The 23931-nt window shown below is 43.0% G+C and overlaps 1 protein-coding gene across 1 annotated transcript in view; it reads right to left on the bottom strand.

The window, feature by feature from the left end:
- CXXC4 (CXXC finger protein 4) overlaps nucleotides 1-13421 on the bottom strand; it is a 182161-nt gene extending 168740 nt beyond the window's left edge. Inside the window, exon 1 of the mRNA XM_085579018.1 lies at nucleotides 13173-13421. The gene's annotated coding sequence lies outside the window, so the exon portion shown is untranslated. The remainder of the gene's footprint in view (nucleotides 1-13172) is intronic.
- Nucleotides 13422-23931: the final 10510 nt, after the last annotated feature.

The raw sequence follows: 23931 nt of genomic DNA, 5'->3' as shown, positions 1-23931 counted from the left end.
ATGAAGAAAACAATATTATCTGCACCCTTCAAAACCAGCAATTCTTTAATGCTTCTCCACGATGGAGTCATTTAAAATAAAGAATACACCACATTATGTGCTTTCAGCAACAATCCTCAGCATGTGCAGCTCAGGAACATTCTTCAAATTATTTCATGGGGGAAACTCAAGATGACATTCAGCATAACATACTCCATTCTCCAAATGTCACACTACTGGAGGAGAACATGCCCACCACCAAGGTTCCATGAGCTGAAAGTAGCTGCATTTCTTACTTTGCATCAGCTGGCTGAAATAACCCCATTGGAATAGGTACCTGACCATTCTCTTGCTCTCACACACAGGTACGAAGAGCTCTGTATTGTCCTAGCATAGGAGTGAATGCTCTAGAGGGAATTTGCCATCTACACATGTTCCAGGCTGACCCTTCCCCAGTCCGATGCATCACTTGGACTACCCCATGTGTACCTGTGCTAGTCCCACTGGACATTCCAACAATAACAGGACACAGAGGGCCTATGCCAGGTCCAACCATTCACAGCACTAGACCAGGACAAATAAGCTGCTGTGCTCATTTTCATTGAGTGACAAGTGCAGCTGCATTCCTTCGTGTTCCTTTCCTGACCACTAAATGTCCCTAATTTGATTTACCCTCATCCAGCAAAGCTTATAATTTCCACTGGCTACTGGCATAGGTGACTAAAAGTATGCCTTGAGAAAACCCAGAAGAGCTGCAGCTCCTTTGGTCTGTAGAACAGAGACAGAAATTTGTATTTACTGAGGTCACCTTAGTACAAGAAAGTTTCACTGGCTTCATTTAAAACTGACTGAAACAATTCGAGTTAAACAGATGTAAATACCTTCATACATCTTTATTTAAAGATGTTAAATAGGGGTTTACTTGATTTCAAACCTAATCCAAATCTAAAAGAAGTGACCAGATGAAATAAGACTGTCCATGCTACATTTTCCATTGGTTTAACTAAGCAGGCTTACCAGGAATCTTTCTGCGACTCCCTCATGTATACATGGTCTGAAAATGCATTCACTCTCTAGCATTACCCTGCTTCATGCCATGAGAATTTGCAGCTGGAAGGGGCTCAGGGGAACCTCAGTGCCTGGAAATAAAAGAACTGTGGGGGAGAATCATAGCTGCTGTGCTCATCAGCCCTCCATGGACAGTGCCTAAATTACCATAATTAATACAGAGGAATATTTCTGCACTCCTCAGTAGTTTATAAATGTTACAAAAAAAGGAATGCTTTATATGTCCCCTGATGGGTTTTAAATGTTAATAAATGATGTGCAAGGAGGTATTTTACATCTCTCTATTTAACAGTGAGCTGACAGCTGCAATTACAGGCCAGTCTCTGACCCCAGCAATTAGGAACCTGAGGAGTAAATGGAGTAACTTTCAGAATAACATGGTGCATTGGGATGCTGACTCAGCATTTAAATATGCAAACACAGAACCAAGGTGAGACATTTCTGACATCCTGGAATCTCCCTTTTCCTGCACTGTGCACTTGCCAGTCACTAGTACCTGCTTACTTTGTCACCAGAGACCCAGTGCCACTCTTCCAGTGGTAGCAACAGGTCGTCATCTTACAGGAGAGAGAATGGAGCAAGCAGTCAATTTGCTGTATTGCTCCTCTGCTGTGGACTAGAAAAAGAGAAGGAAGACTTGGCACACCCAGGACAACAGAAGAAGACAGGGGTATTACATGTGTCATTGCATGCTCTTTCACTCTTTTTGGCCAAAACCCTATTACTACTGAAACTGCAGCATTCTTTCTGGTATGAGGTTTCTGTGCCAGCATACCTACCAGCACCAGCATGAAGAGTCTAGGAGGAACATCCCTATCCTTTCAAAAGGTAGCAAAGTGACTGCTCAGGAATATGTGCCCTAGCAGAAAGCCCCACTAGGTCTCAGTAAGCCCTAGTTACTACCCTTCCCTTCTGCTCTGCCCAGCCCTCAGCAGAAGAGAGCCTCTGTGAAGCTTAAGGCAGCTTGAAGCAATATTTTAGGTTTCAGGTTAAAATCTTTGTTGCAAAGTAACAGCAGAGGAAGAAGTTTTTGGGTTTTTGCCAAGGCCCTAAATCTGCTTACAACACTGTATTCCTGCACACCTGTGTATTTTCACCTTCTCTCTTTTACCCAGAAATAACCTTTGGTCTTGATCCTTAAAACTGACTATGTTCACTGTTGTTAGTGTGCACATTCATTATCCCTGTTAACCACTGAGGTACTGCCTAAGGCAGCACACAGCTGTTTTGAGGCACTTTAGTCCATGCTGTATGCGCTGTTTCACTCCATAGGAACTGCACCCCACTGACAACAAAAGGCAACTCTGACACTGAATGAAACCAAGCAGAACTGTGAGTAGCATCTTGCATTTCCACTACATCCTCACAAAGGCTGAGGAATGGGTTTTACAATTCTATTAAAATCCAACAATGTAGTATTTTGCCACTGACAACCTCTTGCTTTCTTTTATTTTAGAAGGGCAGAAGCCAAAAGTGTAATACATTTATTAGGAAAACTAATTTTCTTTATTATTTCCCACCTTTTTTATTTCTTATATAAGGGGTTGTAACTAATTTCTTTCCTCCTTCACTTTCTAGTGTTGGATTGGAATAGGGTTTGCTCAGCTATTAGAATTATAGCTTTTTTTCGATTAGTGGTCCACAAATACACCTCTGCAAAATCAGAAGAAATTTTGGGTGGAAAGAACAAACTTTATTTTCAGATTTGGACAGAATCAGGTTAACATTTTCAGGACTTTTATGCTGTATCAAATGACAGGCAAGCACTATTTACCATCCTTAATTCATATATTCCTTCTGTTTTACACAAAGGTTTCTCAACTGTGTCTTAGGCATTGCAATCTAGTTAAAATCAGGGACTTTAGTACAGAATTTCTTGGACTAAGTTATAGCTGTTCTTCAACTCCAGTCTGTGTTTGGTTATGCATTTCTTCTGGTTTGCATTAAATAATATATAAATGATTATGGCCACCTTTTCATTCTTTAGAACTTTACTGTTATTGATTATGGATGGGTTTCCAGAGCTTTTGAACAATAGGGACCACATGTTACTTCTGAGTTTCTCTTAGGCATCATGTTCATCTCACTCTAGATGGCATATGTCAAGCACATTCATATTAAGTCAAATAACATTGCTGTGGCTACTACAGACATTATTTACAATGAAGTATGACGGCATGTTATTATATTTGCCTGTCTAGATATTATAATTGCCTGTTAATTAAATTTAGGTAATAAAATGGGTAGAAGCAGCACTACCATATGGCTGGTCATGTCTCCATGGAACAATGGCTATAGGTACTGAAACTTAGCTTGAGAATGAACAGCCACAAGTGTGTGGTAAAATCTTCCAATGTCCAGAGACATCAGAACTCAGGCAGAGCCTGTTACTGAAAGCTGTGGCACCAGGAGGAACACCTGCCTGACCCTGGTGTCCTCCAAAACCAATTCCCACAGGTGCTGGAGGTTACCCCCTCACATGGGACCTCTCACTCAGCCCAATCTCTGAGAAGCAGCACATACAGCCCCGTGCTACTTTTATACCTCTAACTCAAGGTGGGGGAAAACAATATTGTACACACCCCCTTGAATGATTGCCAATCCCTGCAGCCAGGGGATGAGGTCATACAGTAAGGAAGGCCAACAGCAGTTCAACAGAGAGTGCTGGATCTTCTTAGCCCTAATTATTGTGTAGCCCCATCTAGCCAGCTGTTGTTCTGCTGTCAGCTACAGCCAATAGTCAAGACCAAAGAACAGAGATTACACATCCTATCTTGGTTGCAATCTATTTTTTATGCTGCAGCACTTCAGTGACATTCACAGGATATGTCCTAAAAGTGTCTCTCTCCTGCACAATCAAATTAAAGTCATTCAGCAAAGGCTCGTTTGCTGAAATACAAACATTGCACATGTCTTGTACTTGAAAGAGTGGGATTTTTCTATAGGGAAAAGTTATTTGCCATGGACTTTACTAATTTTTCAAGTTCTCTGTTTATTAATAAAACACAATTTTTTCACATTTACAAAATACAGTAATAATACTTACCATCTTATGGGCTGCTGTGAGACATAATCCACTAATTCTTCTGAAGTGCCCAGAAATCCTCCAAAGAATGCAATTTGAAAATAAAATTGTCATTAGTACATATGAGAGATTATTATATTTATCTCCACTCTCCATTATGCAAATGGCTGATTCTGTGTACGAGAGCAAATCTTACCAGATTTTGGTATACTTCCGTGGTACCAGGAACTACATTACTCTCACCAGTATTTCTGCTTTTGTATTCTTTTCTCTGAAATTATACCTAATAATTCAAAAATAGAAGCCTCACAAGGCAAAGTAAATTCACACACTTGTCAAACCCACAAAAATTATATAATTCCATAATATGAAAGAACAAGTGCATTCACAAAGCAGTATCAGGCACTGCTAGACACATGCTCAAGGTGATATTGTTGCTTGGACACAATTATTTCTTTTCATTGGATTGCATAAGAATCCACAGCAACTAAGATCACTAGGCACATCACCTACATGCTTAACATTAGAAGGCATTTATAGTCCCCAGATGCAACAGAAATTATAGATTTAAACCTACTTCAAACTAGACAGAGTACCTTCAGACAAGTTGAATGCCTCAATGGAATTATTTTCACAAATTTTTCTCACCCTGGAAGGTGAGAACATTATAAATCAGGAGTGCTAAGCTGGATTTCCATCTTCCAAGTCTCATCTGCCACTAGACTTCAGTATGACCCTGAGCCAATACCAGATAAAAGATTTTCTGGCATCCCAACTGCAAGGTAGGGAGCTTGTACCACCTGGAAGCATCCAATCCAACCTGCAGCTTTGAAAAACTTCTTTCAATCCCTCTCTGCCCCTGTAAAATGGGGATCATGTTTTTGTCTCTCATGTCATGTATAATTGGGGTGCTTAGTGCATTGGGACACTAATCTCAGTTCTTATGAACTAAGGGAGAACAAGCAATGTGAGGACATCTCAACAGTGACTACTATGTATCTACATGCTGCTCACAGAGAAAAACCTCCCCAAAATACACAATTTGAAGTGCCAGTCTGTTGAACAGGCATGGAAGCTTAAAAAAATGCCCCTCTAGGCCCCCATTTTTCTTGTCCCTTAGTAATTTCAAGACATATATTCACTACAAGGAAATCAGGAGTGGAAAGAAGGGGCACCTGCTCCACAGTTTTTGCAAGAAACCCAGCTCAAAAAAGGTTTCTAATCCAAGAATTGCATTCTATTTTTATTACATGCTTTATGCATTCCTAGACCTCACCTAGATTAGAAGTGGATGAGCCAAAGCAAACACGTGCACATACACACAGAGTGCTAGGTGCATTTTCTGTGTGTGTGAGAGAGTTTGCTTTTCCAGTCTTTCTGCATCTGTAAGCAGGAAGGCTTAGAAACCTTGCAAAGAAAGTCTGTTCCCATGAGAATTCCTGCCTCACTCTCTGCAGATTAAAAGAAGCAATCTTTGCCTACTGTGCATGGGAATCTCAGTATTTTGGCATGGTTTTAACATCAGCATCATTAGAAACATTGATTTATTTTAATTGTCACCTTCTATCCTACACTGCCAAATGCAGTCAGAATGTCAATTCTTTATCAATGTGAGCTGTTGACATGGAAACAGATTTGCTGAAATGGAAGCAGTAGGAAAAGATGTGTTACTCCTCCAAGTTATACTTAGAAGTGGTAAATCTGTGTGTGCCAAAACATATTTAAATACTCGATAAACTACACAGAAGAAATAAACTATTTGGGGTGACAGTCATTTTAGTTGTTTACATCATAGACTGCATTTAGAAAATCTCCAGTGTTACTATGGTAACAGCTTTTGCTTAAACGTATTTGTGGACGCACTTAAGGTGTGATCTAAATTAACTGGAGATGGCGGAACAAAACTGGGCAGCAACTGCTGAAGGAGCAACTGGCTGCTTCGTATCAGCCTGTCCTATCTGCTGCAGGCACTAGCAAGGGTACAGCCAGACTGCTGTGTAGCATAGACACCTTGGCTCATCCTTGTCCATGCTTTCAGAGAGCACCTGAAGCAGCTGACAGACTGCACCAGGTAGGCTTTAGAGATCACAAAGAGAAACAGAGCTGCTTATCATCCTCATGCAGCTTGCAGTGCATCCCAGTACTGCTTGTTCCCTCCCTCTGGTCACCAGACAGGTAATGGGAAGAGGAGGCAGGCAAATAAAGGAGCCTCTAAGATGGGCTGGAGGCCTCTTTGCACATCTGGCGTAGTTTGTGGCTTTCCTCTTTGAGATCTCTCCCAGGGAAGGGAGCGGAGCTGCAGAAAGACAAGAGTGTAGCACAAGCCTTCTGCCAAAATCTGTGCCTTGGAATGGACACTGCCTCACAATTAACTTCACACAGCTAAGAAACTGTCCTAAAAGATGCAGTGCAGACCTTTGACCAGCACTACATTTCCACTAGAAAGATTAAATCTCTCTGCTGCTAAAGCTAGTTTCATAGTCATAGGGAACAAGGCCAGAGGGGCAACTGTGATCTGCTGTTCTTAATAGGGATTAAAGGAACCTGTGGTCTCCTGCACACCTGCCTCCAACCTGAAAGCGAATGGTGAGATGGAGATCACTCAGGAGAAAATTGAAGGAGAGGCTCCTCTGCCCTCTTCCCACATGCCAGGGCAAGGGGCAACAGAAGGAAAAGACACATTTGAAGCAACTTCTCTGAACAGGATCATGGAGGCATTGGAGCCAGACAATGTTCAAAGCTCATGGATCCCAGCAATGCTGTGAGGCAATGCAATTTTGAACTTGCCTAGAGCAACCCACCCGTGCTCCCACTTCAACTGTGGTATCAAGGCATGCAGATTTTTTTCTTCTTTTCTTCCCTTTTCCACTTTTCACATTTCTGCATGATTTTAACCTCCTAAAAGCTTGTGCAGCAATTAATGAGAGAAGGAGGGACACACATCATTAATTACACACCGCCTGTGAAACATGAACATAGGATATGACATAACATTCTAAAAATAGTGGGAAGGCCTGCCTTGTTTAAATCAAATTTTATTTGAATTCCCATAATAAAGCAGCTGATATTAAACAGTGAAACACCACTGTTTAGCCTCAACGGGTGTTCCAGACAGATCTGCTATAACTTAATCCACACAACAAAACTTAAAGCTCAAGGAATGTAGGTTTATGTGAGTGTGAGACTAAATAGTGCTTCAAACTTCTGGAGCATTTATCAACCCAAATTACTCTACATACATATACTGACTTAAATGCTTCCATCTGTATTGTTATCTTACTCCATCTGTATTGTTATCTCGTATTTTGGTGAGATTCATGAGGTGTTGGGTTAGATGCTGGGCCAAATTGCTGATATAGCTCTATGCAGTCAGATGAGGAGACAGGTTGCTGGCTGTCATAGTTGTTCAAAGAATTCTGCTTTTCTTAAATAGGGATGAGGGAACAGAACTGGAAAAAAAAAGGTCCTGTACTGCATGTCTGTAGGTACAACTGCTCTAAACAGCTTTGGCTTTTGGGTGGGTTACCAAAATATTTCTAGGTCACTGAGGCATGGATATTAGTGGCATACAAACTCCTTGGAATGAGGGACATCTCTGTAGGGGAAGTGGAAGACAGTAATGAAGGAGGCATAAAAGCATCTTGTTTACATACTGTTTTCAAACAGGAAGTAGTAATTTGCAGATGAGAAGAACGTTACAGAAAAAAAAACCCAAAACCCCAAATCTCAACTTCCCCCAGAAAAAATACTTTTTCTCACATGCATCCACAAAGCCTCCTACCTTCTTCATAATCCTCTGGAGTGGATTATGGCTGCCAGAAATACATATTGCAGAGGGACAAAGAAAAAAATTATAGTGGATCTATTAGTGCATATTCATACACTTTTGAAACCTGCCCCAGGGGCAACTTGGCTTCTAGTTAGAACACATAAGATCATCATATTCAAAGCCTCGTCTGAAAATGTAAATTATGATCTTATCCCATACTAACAGCAATAGAAGCAGCAACCTTCTATCTATGTCTCCATCTTCAACACTAGAAACCAAAGGAACTGTTTTCTAATGTCCCTTATATATCTGAGGAGCAGATGATCTTGAAAGCCCGTCTTTTAATCCTACATAAATTGGATGCTTTTGACAATGTCACCCAGAATTTTCACATCAGTCCAAGGAAAACATAATATAAAACAGGGCATAATTTTGATTTTCCTCTGACTCAGCAGAGAAGATAATTATAAACAGAAAATGAGTGTTCTTGAGGGTAAATATACCTGCTATAATCCTACTGCAAACCGAATTAAGGTTTGGCTGCTGCAGTAAGGCATATGCTAACTTGGCTGGAGGAAAACTAAGACCTGTCAGTTTTCAGAAGTAACAAGTGATCCTTTCGATGGGAAGGGAAGGGAAGGGAAGGGAAGGGAAGGGAAGGGAAGGGAAGGGAAGGGAAGGGAAGGGAAGGGAAGGGAAGGGAAGGGAAGGGAAGGGAAGGGAAGGGAAGGGAAGGGAAGGGAAGGGAAGGGGATTCTTTTTCCTGCCTTTAGTTATAACTGACAGCAATAAAAGAATCCAATAGCACTACAAGAAACTGAGGCAAGCAGGTTCTTCTCACAGAATGGTTGTGGCTGTAAAGTACTCTGAAGATCATCAAATGTAAAACCCCTGCTAAAGCAGGTTCATCTAGAACCCACCTCCACATCAAATCCAAATGACTCCTCCTACTGACTGGTAATATGAAGCAGCTTATTTTCTAAGGTGCTCTTCAGCCTAAACACGACTTCCACCTCTGGAACTGGAAGAATTCCTTATGTCAAGCAAGCACAGATAAGCTATCATTCAGCAGTGATAGTTCAACAATGATTGCAAGTCTCATTCATCAGGGGGGAGAATTGCAGAATTTCTTTTTAAATTAACACAGAAGAAAAAAAGACATATTTGTCCAGACCCAGCTGCTTTTTCATTCCTCCAGCAGCTGCTAGTTTGAGAGAATTTTAAATGGTTGCCCTTTATGAAATGAATTGGTAATCACAGCCCTGTGCCTCACACACGGCAGACTGGTAACAGGATAAAGCCTTTCACCTCAAAGGCCGTGGTTCAAATTCAGAATAATCCTTAACTTCATAAACACCATCACTACATGATGGGCATTTGATTGTTATCATACAACGAATCAGGTGTTTTTCCTAGCAGAAAAGTATTCATGCCATAGACAACATACTAATTATTGTCAGTAATTAGCAGCACTCTTGGCAGTGGCAGTAAAGAGACCTGTAGAAAATTGCCCATTTGTTCATCCCTTGGGGGTTGTCATCTCAAGGCAGGGGGTCAGGCCCTTCAGTCATTGTGGTGATTCTTGTAGCTCTTTCCCACCAAAGGTACGTTTTGCGGGTAGGCAGAGTTCAGCCTCCAGAGCAGCCAATCTACACTTTTATTACCGCTAAATTACTTTTGTTTCAAATGCTGGAGGCAACTTTGAATGCCGGCTCTAATTAGATTGTAATTATTTGGAGATCTGAGCAATTGTGGCAGATTTGGGTGGAGACTTTGGTGGCTTTTAATATCTGTACAAATAGGTTTCACAAGCACAAAACCTGCAGCTGCTTATAACACCAGGCATTTTCTTAAAAAATTTATACTACTAACCATATAAGCCAGGCAGGAGAAATTTTGGATTTCAGTGTGCAGAGTGATCTGCAAAATCCTTGTCCAAGCAGAGAGCTTCACAGGTCAGGCAGTTTTCATGAACCCAGGATGTTTTGGTACAAACAGAAGAAGGTGAGTTTAATTAGGAACAAATATTTTTCTACAAACAGAACAAGGTACACTGACCCACAGCAAGAACCCACAGCAGAAAAGATATGTATATAGATATAGATAACCATATTTTCAGAACTATAAAAAGTCACACACTAAAAAGAAAATAAATTTCTACTATACATAGGAGTAAATCTCAACATTTAGCACTAGAAGCCTTATCTTTCCCTTAAGAGAAAAATACTCATGAACAGTCCAGAAACTCCATGCTCTGTTGCTGAATACCATTACTGCTCTTCCTCAAGGAAACCACAGACCCCCTCAACACTTCTGCCCCCTCTAATATAACACAGTCCAGGGATCTGCAGGGAAATCCTAAGCATCTGAGAGTGAACATTTAAAGGCCAAGGAGCTTCTGCTAGGAGACCCTGTGCTTTCACGTAATCTCCTGAGGTCTACCTGTCATAATGACAACATTACCTCTTCATGCAGCTCCAGGGAGTGCTGTGCAAATATTGGATTATCTGGTTCAATGGCCAAACAAAAAACTATAATGGGCAGAAAAAAATTCAGTTGAATCTACCTGAAATAAAAGCTAAGGGAGTGGTTTGGCTAAGGGAAAGAAAAAGCACACCAAACAAAAACACCAAACCAAAAAAAATACAACAGAGGAGGAAATGCTTGCCTTTAAAATAGTGAATATTTGCTGCTCCCTATTATTTACTCTGCTCCTTATTTTTTACCTGAAAAGGGAAAAAAAGACGCAAAATTAATTTTTAAAAATATTTCCCTTTATCCTTTTCTTTGATTTGGGGGAGATTTTTTTTGTAAGAAACATCACCAAATTTCATGTCATTCCAAAGTAGTTCTGCCCTCCCTGAGAGAAAACCTACTACTCAGAACACTTTGCTGAGGTGTAACTACAGGAAGAACTGTAGAGGCTGAACTACAGAGATCTAGTGACCACAGATTTGTCTGAGAAGAATCAAGTTTTCAAGTAAGAAAACTCATCAGTTCCATCAGTATGAATCAAAAATGTGATTGATGGAATTTTTTTTCCCCGCAAAGAGGACCAAATACCATCCTTTGAAGGAGAGACAAGGAGCCTCCCTTACCCTAAGTTGTGACCCCTTCATTTAGTTCTCCTGTAAGCTCCTGATGCAGTACCTATGTGAAATGAAAGGTACACATGGATTCCACTGGTGGCAGTAAAGTCCATGAGATATCACAGGCACATTTCCACAAGTTTCACGTGTGGCTGGCAGAGAGCACACTTGGAAACCCCTGCGGGTCTCAGTTATCCTATTGTGCTATGAGGACTGGTGGGGTTGGTAGCTGGCTCCTTCACTTCCACAGAATCAGCTAGATTGGATTCAAGAGCTTCCGCAGCCAAATTGACTTTATTAAATACCAAGAGATACCTCTAATACATATATCAAAATTAGAATTAAACTTTCTCAGGAGAAGAGAAAAAAGTTTCTGAGTCCTCAGACTTCTGCATTCAGCTATTCTGTACTAGAACTGCGACCAGTAAAAATGAGCAATAACAGGCACTAGAGGAAACAGATATATAAGTGGATATATACCAAAATTGAAGCAAAATTTGCTCAGAATGACAGAAGTGGGAAATATTCAGAACTGTCCATGTCAATCCCAAATCAATACAGTCCAGTCCCCCAGACTTTATTAAGCGGCTGTTGACTATAGCAAGATGAATGCAAAGAAAGAGAAAAGCTATTTAAATACAGAAAATAGTCAGAAAATTCTGTAAAGAAAATGTCCTTGAGGTGTATGATGAACAATCCTCTCTAGGTGGCCACTAAAAGAAAAACAGAAGCATTTGAGAATGGAATACTCTTGGATGACAAGCTTACCTAAAGTCCAAATGTAGAAACAGAGGAGCAGACTAGTGAAGTTTCTCCTCATGCCTGTTCCAGGCTCACGTAAAGGTCAAAGTTTCCTTGTCCCAGTTTAGTACACAGCAATTTGCTGGGATCAGGGAGCATGTTAAAGTGAATGAATAGGAAAAACCTTCTATCAATCCTGCTAACACACAACAAGAGCCTAGGCAGTGGAAGAGATCCCAGTCCTGTCAGAAATGGCACTACTACCTGTTTTAAAGGACTGAAAGAGACTTACATTACACTATGGCACAAGCAATCAGCAGAAGGTGTAATGTATGGCACCAGTGATTACAGGACCCACCTACAGATATAAATCTGCCCCGAAAGCACAGAACTGCAAAGAGCACGTCCATTAATCTTGCTTCAAGAGCTTACTGCACACATAAGAGACATGCAAAGGCAGTCCATGTCTCTAGCATGTCTGGTAGTGCATCTAATATTGTAATTCTACATCTGAAGATCAGAGTGCGGGGACTGCCTTTAAGACATCATTAAAATCTTTACATACATTCACACCTCCCACAGGCTCTGGGGACCTCGCTGCCTCCTCAGCCATGTTCAGCCAGAGAGCAGCAGTTACAAGAGGAAGAACATCTGCTCCTCAGAAACTCTGCGTATTACAGCTGAAAGCAAGGTGCCTGCCTTATTCACCACCACTTCATTATTTTCTTTTCTCTGACAGTCAGCTGTATCTGTTCACAGAAACGCACAATGGTTTTGTGCCACACAACTCTTCTTTCAGCAGAGTTAACTCTAGATTTACATCTGCTTAAAATAAATGTGGAAACAACCATAGAGTCCAAACCTTTAAAGCTGAGGTTGAGCAGTTCATATTTCTACTTCTGCAAACCCACACCATCCCTAGCAAGATGAATTTGTGTGCTCACAGAGAGAGAGAGAGAGAGAAAAATGTAGTGCCTACATGAACACAGAGACAGATAGCGGTCATCTGATAATGCCAGCCTGAGAGCAGGGCTTGGAGCCACCAGGCAAACCCTGGTATCCCTGCCCCATTGTCCCAAACACATACACATCGTGCAATGACTCTAGCAGGTGAGGTCCAGGGGCTCTGCAGAGCCCAGGTGCAAAATCAGTGCGTATGTACCCTTTGTTCAGAGAGTGCATAGAGCAAGGGAACTCCACCTCTCAGACAAAACCCAGGTAGATGCTACGGGTGGGAAGAGATAGCTCTTGGCAGCTTCTCTTGCTGACCAGCAGCCATGCTGAACACATCAACTCTTCTCCTGAGCCGTGTCAAGAGCGCAAATAAAACCCAAAAGCCCCTGGTATTGTTACTGCCAGCACTAGTACCCACAATACAGGGGCTCGGAGCCGGACCCAGTTGCTCCAATTCTTCCCTCAAATACCACCCATCCACAAGCAGCATCTGCAGCAAACACAGGCACACACACGGCCTGCGAGGTGGCGGCGAGACACGACCGACCTTGCGTTACTGAAGGCAGGCTCCGGCGGCGCCTCCAGCCCGGCCGCCGGCCCCGCATCCCAGGGATCCCCATCCTGCCCTGCGGAGAACCGCGGCGAGCCCAGGCATCCCTCGCCTCTGCGGGAATGACGCCAGCGCTCGCACGCGGCAGCGCCAGGGCTACGTGCGCCAATTACCGCCACAAAGGAGCTTTTACCGCTCCATTATTAACCGGGGGCGGCGGGCGCCGCTCCCGCACCCGCCCGCTCCCTCACGCCGGGGGACAACATGGCCGCCGCGCCCCCCGCGGCGGGAGGCGGGCAGGGGCGGCGCGGCGCGGCAACACCTGCCCGACCGCGGCGGCTGCTCCCCCGCCGAGCCGGCGGCAGCGCCCGCCCAGGAATTACGAGCCGGCGGGGGGATGTCGGAGGATTATGGAGGAGCCGCGCGTCGGCTCCAATTAGGATCAACGCGCCCGCCGCCCCCGCGCCGCCGCCGCAACGGCGGGGCCGCAGCGCCCCCTGCCGCCCGGCGCTCCGCGGGGACAGGCGCGGAGCGCGGCGGGCTCGGCTCGGGGCTCGGCCGCTCTCTAACCGGAATGGCGGGAGCCCCAGCCCCCGCAAGGAATGGCTTGCGTGGGAAGGCAGCTGAACGACCATCCGCGCTCCAACACCCCGCTATGGGCAAAGGACACCTCTCACTAGATCGAGTTGGTCAAAGCCACATACAGCCTGGTCTCGAATGTTTCCGGGGATGGGGCACCCACAGCCTCTCTGGGAAACCTGTTCCAGTGCCTCACCACCCGCTGAGTAAAGCATTTCTTACTTACGTCTAACCTAAACCTATCCTCTTTCAGTTTAAAACTGTTGCACTTCGCCCTGTCACTGCTGGTCTTGGTAATAAGTTTTTTCCATCCTTGTTACAAGCTCCTTTATATATATTGAAAGGTGTTGAAAAGGTGTCCCTTGACCTTCTGGAACTCCATGAGGTTCACACAGGGCCACCCCTCCAGCTTGTCCAGGTCCTTCCCTTCCCCCAGGCAAACCCATTGCACCCTCTGCTTGCTGTCATTCACATCCTGCCAAGACAGCACTGGCTACCACTGTATGTAGAAATAAAAAAAATATATTCATCAGTTCCGACCCAATACCGACCCCTGAGATCCCTTGTAACCAATCTCCATTTGGACATCGAGCCACTGACTGCAAAATTACTGGAATGCAGCCATCCAGCCAAGTCCTTGCCCAGCGAATACTGCACTCACCAAATTAATCTCTTCCCCATTTAGCAACAAGGATGTGGGCAAGGTCCTGGCCTGTTGCTGATGGAGGAGGATGGTGCTCGTGTGCAGGAATGACTGGTTTTGGAAAACATGAGTTGTTACCCTGCAAGCTTCAGCTGGAGCACTTGACATGCTGGCCAGAGCCACCATTGGCCAGGGCACAGCTGGCTGGGGGGCACAGGGTGGGCAGTCCCCAGCAGCATCCATGCTCACTCATTCTGTCTGCCTGCATGAGCAGAATATGTTCCCCTCAAATTACTCAGCAAGTAATGAGTCACAGCAGCAGCCACTACAGCAATATAAATCCACGGGAAAGGATTTTTTCCCTCCCTTTTCTGAGATAAAAATCTCAGAACAGCAGAGGCTACACCGTTGACTAGGCTATTAAAATGATATTTATGAGGTAATCACTTATTTTAACTGCCAGCTACATAAAATCTATCATGAAAAAAATACTCGGGGAATTTTATAATTACCATTTACATTTTCTTAAACCTATTTAACAAATCAAATTTTCAATCCCTCCACCCAAAAATACTTCAGAAGGAACAGAGAAAGAAAGAGCCAGCAAATGGGCAGTTGAATTATCTCCCATGAAGGGTTGCAGGAGCTCTACTCTGTTTATCCAGTCGGTCCCTCCTGTGCACCAGAATGGCTCTTTAATTGGGGCTAGGGAACAAGGGATGCCTTGTGCAGGTCTGGTGCACCACGAGCAGTACTTTATGGTGCCCCCAGCACTCAGAAACCCAAAGGAGGAGACTGTGATACAGGGAAGAGAGGAACAGATGTGCAAGCAGTCAGCAGAGTTGTTTTGCAATGAAATACACTGCTTTGTGCAGTGAAAACATTTTCATTTCTGCAGGAGGGCTACTGGCAAGGTAAGAGCAGCAATCTCACACCTGCCCCAGGCCAGCTCATGGTGAAAGGACAGGGGGGGAGAAACTTTCACTCAGGATTATTCTGGGAAAGAGTCAGAACAGGACTTTTCACATTAGGTCTAGTGGAAAAGAGATGCTCTTAAGGAGGCTCTGCAGGCTCAGTGCAACACACAGGCTGTGCCAGAGAGGTGATGGTTTTCCATACAGCAACCTCTGACCATGTGCTTGCAACATTCTCCAAGCGTAGATGTTGCTCCATTAGCAGCACACCCACGCAATATCCCACCACCTCACCCTGCTCCTGGCTCCCACACATGGAAGGTTGTGGAGGCACACAGATGCAGCCCCATGGGAGGTCACCAGCAGAGCAAGATTTACAGCCAAGGTTTTGGCCAATGCTCTAGCATACACCAGATCACTGATAATGTGCAGCTTGTTTGGCAGCTGATAGGCCAGGGCTTGTGATCCTCAGCCTAGGGAAAGCAAAGGGAGGGCAAACAACAGTGATGAGAGTTGAAGACAATCCATCCATCCATCATCCATACATCTGTCCACCTCAGGGACCACATGTTTCATCCTGGTTTCCACTATCCCTCCTTTATCCATAAACAGTGGACTGGACTGGAGTGGGCCATCTGGTCTCTCAGACTTTGCAAGGGTGAGTTACAAAATGACCAAGAAAATGCAACAAGTTGAAACCCACATAAGATGTATCTTTCCTCACTGGGGATCTGTTACACCTTTGAATCTTTCCCCTCAATTCATCTCTACAAGGTTGGCTTAATGAACTGCTCATTGGTTCTCAGTAAGAAATTCATGTTAATTCAGTAGGTCTGCAGAACTCGAAGTTTGCTATGCCACATGCTCTATCATACTTTTAAATTTAAATTGAAAGAAAACAACTATCTCCCAACTATGCAAATCAGATATTTAGAGTGCCAGAATGATCATGGTATGTTCTGAGTGTCAGTGCATACATTTTTTCTTTTTGTAAAGCATCCAGACTATTTCTTGTACTTAAAAAAAAATATTTTGCCATCCTTTTATTTTCAGAAGAGCTTCCTGAGTATGCTATGTAGCTAGCAGCATGCTGGAGAGCAAGAAGTTTTGAATTCAGTATTACTAAATCAGTTTGATGTGGTAAAAAGGTGTTACTTCTATGTATCTGTTTACATGTAAGCATCTGAATATTCCAAGCAGAATTAAATGCCTGTGGGGCAGCAGGGCTCTACAGGTTGAATGTGTCCTGCAGGGACAAGGCATGGAAATGATGCATTCAGCATGTGGTAGATTGTGCCATCAGTACATAGTAGTGGTGGAGTTCTGTCATTAATAAAAATATATCATTTACAGTAGGTGAACCTACTTCAGGTATCAGACAGGGAAAAAAAAAACTTATTCATTCCTACTTCTGCTGAAGTGCACATTTGTCACAAGACAAACTTGGCTGTTTTAAAGGCGTACTAAATCTTTTCAAAAGGGGATTTCATTCTGGAGAGAGGAAAATACAGGGCAATACAGCTGTAAGAGGCATAGAGCAGAGCATATAATGACTCACTATTTATCAACAAAGACACAGCCATGAGCAGGATGTGATGGTCTGGGATGGGCTGATGTCACAGCAAGGAGTGGGAAGACAAGACAATGAGACTATTATGACTATCTTTAACTACATAGTACAATCAGATACTTTAGTACTATTATTAGTCACTGCAATTCTGTAATTCTACAAACCCACTCTGTCCATGTACAAAGTTGTGAAAAAATTATATAGTAGATCATTAAATTTTCTTACAAATTCATTCTCATCTAGTTTTTCTAAGAGATGTCTAAACTGGGCAGAGAAGTTTTGGAAGAAAAGCTCTGAAGTTACCCCTTATGGAAGGAGGGAAAAAAAACCCCAAAAAACAAACAAACAAACAAACAAAAAAAACCCAAAAAACCCAAAATGGTATAACCAGTGCAATCCATTCAAAAGAATGAATCAGCCTCCTGGAGAAAAGAGTATTTCAAAACATAGGGCTAACTGAAAAAGCGTCCTCATATTCTTTTTATTTGCTTCTTTTGCTTTGCATGCTTTGGACTTAGACTTTCAACCTTTTCTTTGCAGTCACAGCAGCCAGAAATGTACTTTTTTACAATGGAAAATAAGAATCCAGTTTAATCACACAAATCCCAGAGCAAAAGCTTAAAGGAAAGTTATTTCCCCTTCAGTTTGTGATTTGGCATTGCTAAAGCTATAGCCAGACAGTTCTGAGACTTACAGGGACAGTCCATAAGAGGTAAGCATTTAATAAGCAATACTAATGGGCTCCATAGGTGCAAATTTTCATCCCTCTAAGAACAGCAAGCTGAGAAGTACAATCAAACTCTTTTTTCTTTTTCTTTTCAAATCATGTAGTAGAAAAATGAGGCAGACTGTAAGGCAGGCAGGTGGAGTATACACATATTGCAAGGCTTAGCCCTTAAAGAAAGAGGCAAAGGGCTGTCAAGGGCCACACCTGGGCCTTTGGGGAAAGGGCACCCTCTGTCTTTTGCTCATGCACCAAACCTGGCACACAGAGGTCCTAACACAGCTCCTCTCCTGCTTTTGCTGGGGATTAACACACTAATAAAGTCAGCATCTTCCAGGCCTTGCTCTCCCTTTACTGGGGATCAACAAACCAACAAAGTTCCCTCCAGGCTGTCACCTGGGTAGTACTCCTTTACCAGGGCCAAATCTTGGCTCATGCCCAAGTGAGCAGTCACACCACAGGGAAGGATGGGTCCTCCCAGTCTGTCAGTGACCTGACTCTTAAAGGCTTGTGGGTGTTTGTCTTCCAAGTGAGTGAGGTACAGTCTTTCTGATGAGAAACATTATTGGCTGTAAGTAATCTGTGCTGCCCACTGCAAAAGTCTAAATGAGGTTACTACAATTTGCTTTTCCAATTAATTTCTCCACAGTTTTTTTAGATTGCTTCTGTTATCTTTCATATTCATTTCTATAAGCTATTTCCAGTTAGGTGGCTGATATACATGAAGAAGTTAAAAACAAGTAACTCTTGAGAGGAAGTGGACACAGAAGGTCTACCAAATGCCACTGTGCAATAATCTTGATTGAAACAGAACAAAATCTTAGATGCTTTTTACCCAGTGAACTAGAAATTAGCAGCCCCATAAGCTTTAAAACATGGCTTGTCAATACAGCAAGTTTCTCCCTCTTACATTACCCCAATGACATCCCCAACAGGAAAATAAATCACAAGCCTAACCTTGGGGAAGCACTCTGAATTTAATGGTCAGTGCAGCGCATCAGGGAGGAAACAAAAACATCTAATTTTTCTCTTGCCTTTTCCTTCTGCAACCCCACATACCTTTCCATTCTTTCCTATCCTTGGGTATTATTTTCTGGAACAATAAAAATCTGTAAAACAGAAGCCATTTTTATTGACTTGTGGAGCCACATATTACATCTGCTCCAAACTCCTCAATTAATCAGCACATTTCTTTATCACACCCCCTTTAACTCTGCTTAGTAAGTCACTGGCAACAAAATCTGTTTTACCATGCCTTCTCCCAAACTTCCCTGTCCCATCCAATTGCATACTGGCACCATTAGCTCTGAGGAGACACTTAGGGCATTACATGGGGGGGAAGAGAGAACAGAGACATTTCCAGGCATTTTGAGTCTGCTTGATTTCAGCACAGGGAATGCTTTATGTCAGGGGTACCTGGTGACACTTTCTGTGCAGCTAACCTGTGCAAGCCATGGGAAGCTGTAGCAGTGCACCAAAGCAGGTCTGTCCCACTCCTCCCTGAAACACTTGGTCTGGTTGGCAGGGTGGGCATTCCCAGGACTGGGGGCAGTACAGGGATTGTCTGGCTCTGGTTTCAGCAAATTTTGTTTCATGAAGCACTGGGGCTTTTCTACAGCACACATTCCCATCCCTCATATCCTGTCCTGGCACCAGTAATGTGCCCAGCCAACAGTGAAAGCAGCAGGTTTTCTTCCCCCTGCAAAATTAGCACGTGGTGGCACAGCACACATCCCCGGGTAACAGCACTCCTGGCCTCTGCAAGGGCCATGATCTGCTGTGAGGGCACAAACTGCTGCCTGTGTCTGCTTTGCAGGAAAGCAGCAGACACACGAAATGAGGCTTTTCCTCCTTTTCAATTTAACAGTCTCTTGGTACTACTCAGGTAATTATACCAGTGTGTCTCTTTGTAAGCTTTTTTATGGTCTATAGTATTCCCCCTGGCACAGAACTAAGGAAAACATCAATTTTCTAAAAGCACTCTGGTTTAAGCTGACCGCCAGTGATGTAATGTGGCCATTGCCGAAGTCCAGAGTGTACAGCTATAACCAAAATTAAGTTATTTCTTGTTTCCAGAACAATTTCTTTAGCACTGCTAAGAAAGGTCTGTAGAATAGAAAATGTACACAGAACTGCTTTTCTTTTTTCTTTTTTCCCTCCATGAGTACAAGACAACATTTTTGAGGGTCTATTTTAAAAGGTATTTTAGTAAATTATTACCCAACAAAACTCAGTGCCTGCTATCTGGCCTCTATCAGTGAAAAAATGTATATTCTCAGCCTCAATGCTTCCAGCAGTAGCTTTGGATTGGTGATGAGGACATTATTTTCACCCCAACAAGTCATTCTAGCATTTATTTGCAAATGATGGACAAAAGGGTTTTGTAGTGAAAGAAGCACAGCAAAGCAGCGTTATTTAAGATTAAAGATAGCCAGTTTTGAGATGTCCAGTAAGATAATGATACAGGCATTTGTTTTGCTCATCTCTTAATAGATGTCTGAAATTTCAAGAATGAGTCCTTCCAGCACAGGTACTAATGCTAATGCTAAAGAATAAAATGCATCAAAGGGCTCTAGCTATTTGATTGCCAAAACATCTAATTTCACTCTTCTGAATGAAGCTTTTATTTCAGTTTTTAAACAAGCCAGACATCAAACTGATTAAGGTCAATATATTTGAATAAAAATTTTAAAATGTAACAGCTTAATGTGACCAGAAACAGTATCCTGCAGTACCAGTACATTCTTAATTATTTTTGGTTTTCCTTTTAATAAGCAGATTGCTCCTACTCTTATAGAGTGCAAATAACTCTGGTAAAGTGAAATGAGCCTACTTCTCTTAATAGTACAGCCATATATTTGCAGTCTCTTTAATGCTCCCTCTGACTTTTAGAACTCTTCCTCTGAAGTCATCCTGTTCATTAAAACACTTCCCAAAAAGCCCAGGTAACTCCCACACCTCATCCTGTGGCATACGGAGTGGCTACTCTGAGGGTTACTGACGTTTTTAATAGTTCCTTGGGTATCTTCACCATCAAATCATTTTGGAAGACTAGCTGGGAGATGTGAATTCCCCGCTTCTCAAAACTTCTTTGAGTGAATCTTACAGTGTAGGAATTGGGTATCGACCCATTTGTAAATGAGGATTCACAGTGACTTTGTAGTTCCCACAAATCCTTACCCAGTCTTGGGAGCACGCATGGCTGGTGTGGCTGCTGCCCTGGAATCTGCAGGTGAAATTACAGCCAGCCTCTGCAATCCATCCCACTGCTCCTCTGATGTATCCCACCGCCTCTCCGCAGCCTCCCTGCCCTACACAAACGGCACCAGTCTCACCCAGAGCAACTGAGAAGTGGCGTCCCCGGCTCCTCCAGCCTTCCCGTTGCACCACTTAGGAAACAAATGTCTGCCTTACATAGGGCTCTACTTTTTAACTCCTGCACCCCCCTCCCTGGCAAGTCTCCAGGGTGCTGCTCTTTGGTCTGGTTTACACTTAAGTACATTGTCACTTTCTGCCTATGGGCAGGACACTGTCTCCTTAAGTCCCAGTTAACCCTAAGGGCACAGGGGTACATGGAAAGTTACCGTGATAACAAAAAAAACCCTAAAACTCCTTCTTTCCCCTTTCTGGGATACCTTAACAACCAGTTAATTTCCTTCACACTTACTCAAGAAATTTTTCTTTCCTAGCCTCCCAGGCTTAAAGACACATGGTTTGTTTTCACAGTAACAGGATAGATACAGACGAACTCAGCCCATCCCATCCATGCCAGTAAAGGGGCTTGGGCCCTTCAACTTTTACTCTAAGGAGCACCCTCATTCTGAGCCACGCTCATCCAAGGCCTCTCCCACCTACCCTCTCCCAAAGGCTTTTCTAGATGGTGGAGCTCCCTCTGATAGTGATACCATCTTATTCATCACGTGCAATGAGTTTCCAGCATCATTCAGTACAGAAGGACCTGGATGAGGCTGGGTCCACACTGCACAGCAATGTTGTACTTTGGCTTTCCTCTAGGACACATAAAGCACCACCTGATCAAAGTTACATTGCAACGAAAGTATCTCCTGTGGCAGCCCTCAGGGCTGGATTGTGCTGTGCAAGCATACACTATTTTTCCTGGTGTTCTACTCCATAAACAAATTTGGGGTTGACTCAATTTAAAAACAACAAACAAACAACAAACTAGCAAGGAAGAAACACTATTTAGGTTTGTTAAGGGCTCAGTAGTGTTTCCTTCTCCTAGCTGATTCTTAGATTTTTAAAAAAAGAAACCTCTGGTAGGTATAATGGGTTTAAATGCTCATTTACTCCTTTATGTTCTTTCTCACCAAGTTCTTGTGGAAAATATTAGTCTTTATGTACTCAAAATGCTTTCCAGACAACAGTTGGAAAACAGCCTTTGCTGAGCTGTATTTTCTGTAGCATTTGCATAAAAATACAGTTCAATTCTCACTATATGCTGCAAAAATCAGACTTTTTTATTTCCATTAAGTTGGAAACTGTCCATATTGCCATATGTAGCCATTTTATCTTTCCTTGTTCCTTTCTTATAAAGCACAGTCCTTGATGCCAGCTTGCTTTATATTTTTCCCATTCATAGGGAAGTGAAAAAAATCAGCATTATTCCTGAAGAGACAGCAGCAGAACAATAACTTAGCTTACAATCCAGAACAGCAGAAATTCAGCAAATCTAACCATTTAAGCCGCCTCATGACAAAAACAAGGTTCAAACTCTGTTTTTCTAGTGACTGCAGGTTTGCAAGTGGGCTCTTAAAATATAAGTGATAGCAGTTTCCCAATGCCTCACAAAGTGTGGTGTTTAAAATAAATACTTGATATTCAGTAATTTAACAAAACAGAGCTTCATATTTCTGATCTTATGTGATACATTGTACTTAAAATTGGTGTGACAGTGATGCACTTCTGGCAGCAAAGTGGAATATCTGCAAACATTTGCAATAATCAAGTATAAAGTTGTTTTCCTTGCTGTTCAGGCTGATTTCATTCATACAGACATAGATCATAGCCTCAGCTTTAGCAAAGTTACAGGAAAGATAAATTCAGCCCTTTTAGTTTGTGTTTACAGAGTCATACATTTTTTATAGTTCTACAGGTAGAGAGAAGACTACAGCACCATCACATGATTTCAAGGTGGTTATATATAAATGAAATAGATAATTTGGAAGGCAGCTCCTTGTACTTGTCACAATGAGTGGGTGGCAATGATACAGTGAGTGTTTGCAGAAATGTTGAGCTTGTGAGAAGAGCTGTTTTTACTAATTGCATTGATTTTGGCCTGAATGCCAATTTTGTGTCCAGCTTTACCATCAACAGACTGTACCAGCTCCCCAACTAGTCCCATTTTCCCTGGTTTTACACACCTACTGGTACTCAGGAATCATTAAGTCTAGTCCCATGTCAGCCCTTATGCCTTGTTTGCACTAAAAAAAATAATTATTTAAGCCTTAGAAACGTCTCACCTCTGATTTCTTTGCTTTGACCACACCTCGATGCTAGAGAACAGAGCTCAGAAGAAAACACTTTCATCTGACTCATTTCATTGTAACACCCTTTCTTTATCGCACAGAGGCAGGGTTGGGGGTGGGAAGGGGGGAAAGTGAGATTGGGGTTTTTTGCTGTTGGATTTCTGTTTGTTTGTTTTTAGGAAGGCAGAGAGATGCCTCCTGAACACAGCAGCCAAGTGTAGCTGGAAAATCGGGGGCTCAGTTCAGCGCTGTGTCCAGGTGTGGGGTGATGCTGATTCTGGCAGCATCAAACAGAGAAGTCTGCTTGGTTTTGGACAAGTCTCTGCCAAATGACTGTCGTGCCCCTTGCATGTCTGCAGGGGAGCCCCCAGCTCCTTGCTGCTGCCCTAGGCAAGCCACCAGCAGGCACGGGCAGGGAGGTAAGCTCCAGGCTGCCAGTATTCCCTTGTGCTGGGATGGAGAACAGCTGAGCAGAGAGGGCATCACCACTTTGGAAGAGTGGAATGGTTGGATGGGGAGGGAGGAAAGATGTTATTTCCTGAATGAGTCACCTCAAGTTAAAGTCTCTGGGTTGTGTACAGCAGCTGAAGCTGACGCTGTCACTCAGTGAGTAATAAAGGAGATGCCAACTCCCATCTGAACTCATTTTTTGTTCTGGCACTCAGGGAATTCACTCATCTCGGTAATTCTTTGCAGCTCTTGCTTGTCACACGTGCTGGGTGAGGAATGCCTGTCCCAGAAAGGCAGACACCTCCCCACCAAATGGGGAAGCAAAGCCAAGCCCAAAGGAGATAGGTTTAGCTGTGATGTTTGTTTTGGGATTTCCCATCTCAAGTGCCT

The sequence above is a fragment of the Lonchura striata genome, chromosome 4 (genome assembly GCF_050655825.1).
Source record: "Lonchura striata isolate lonStrDom1 chromosome 4, ASM5065582v1, whole genome shotgun sequence".
NCBI lineage: Eukaryota > Metazoa > Chordata > Aves > Passeriformes > Estrildidae > Lonchura > Lonchura striata.
Note: the sequence above shows the minus strand (reverse complement) of the source record. Positions and strands in the feature narration are given on the sequence as shown.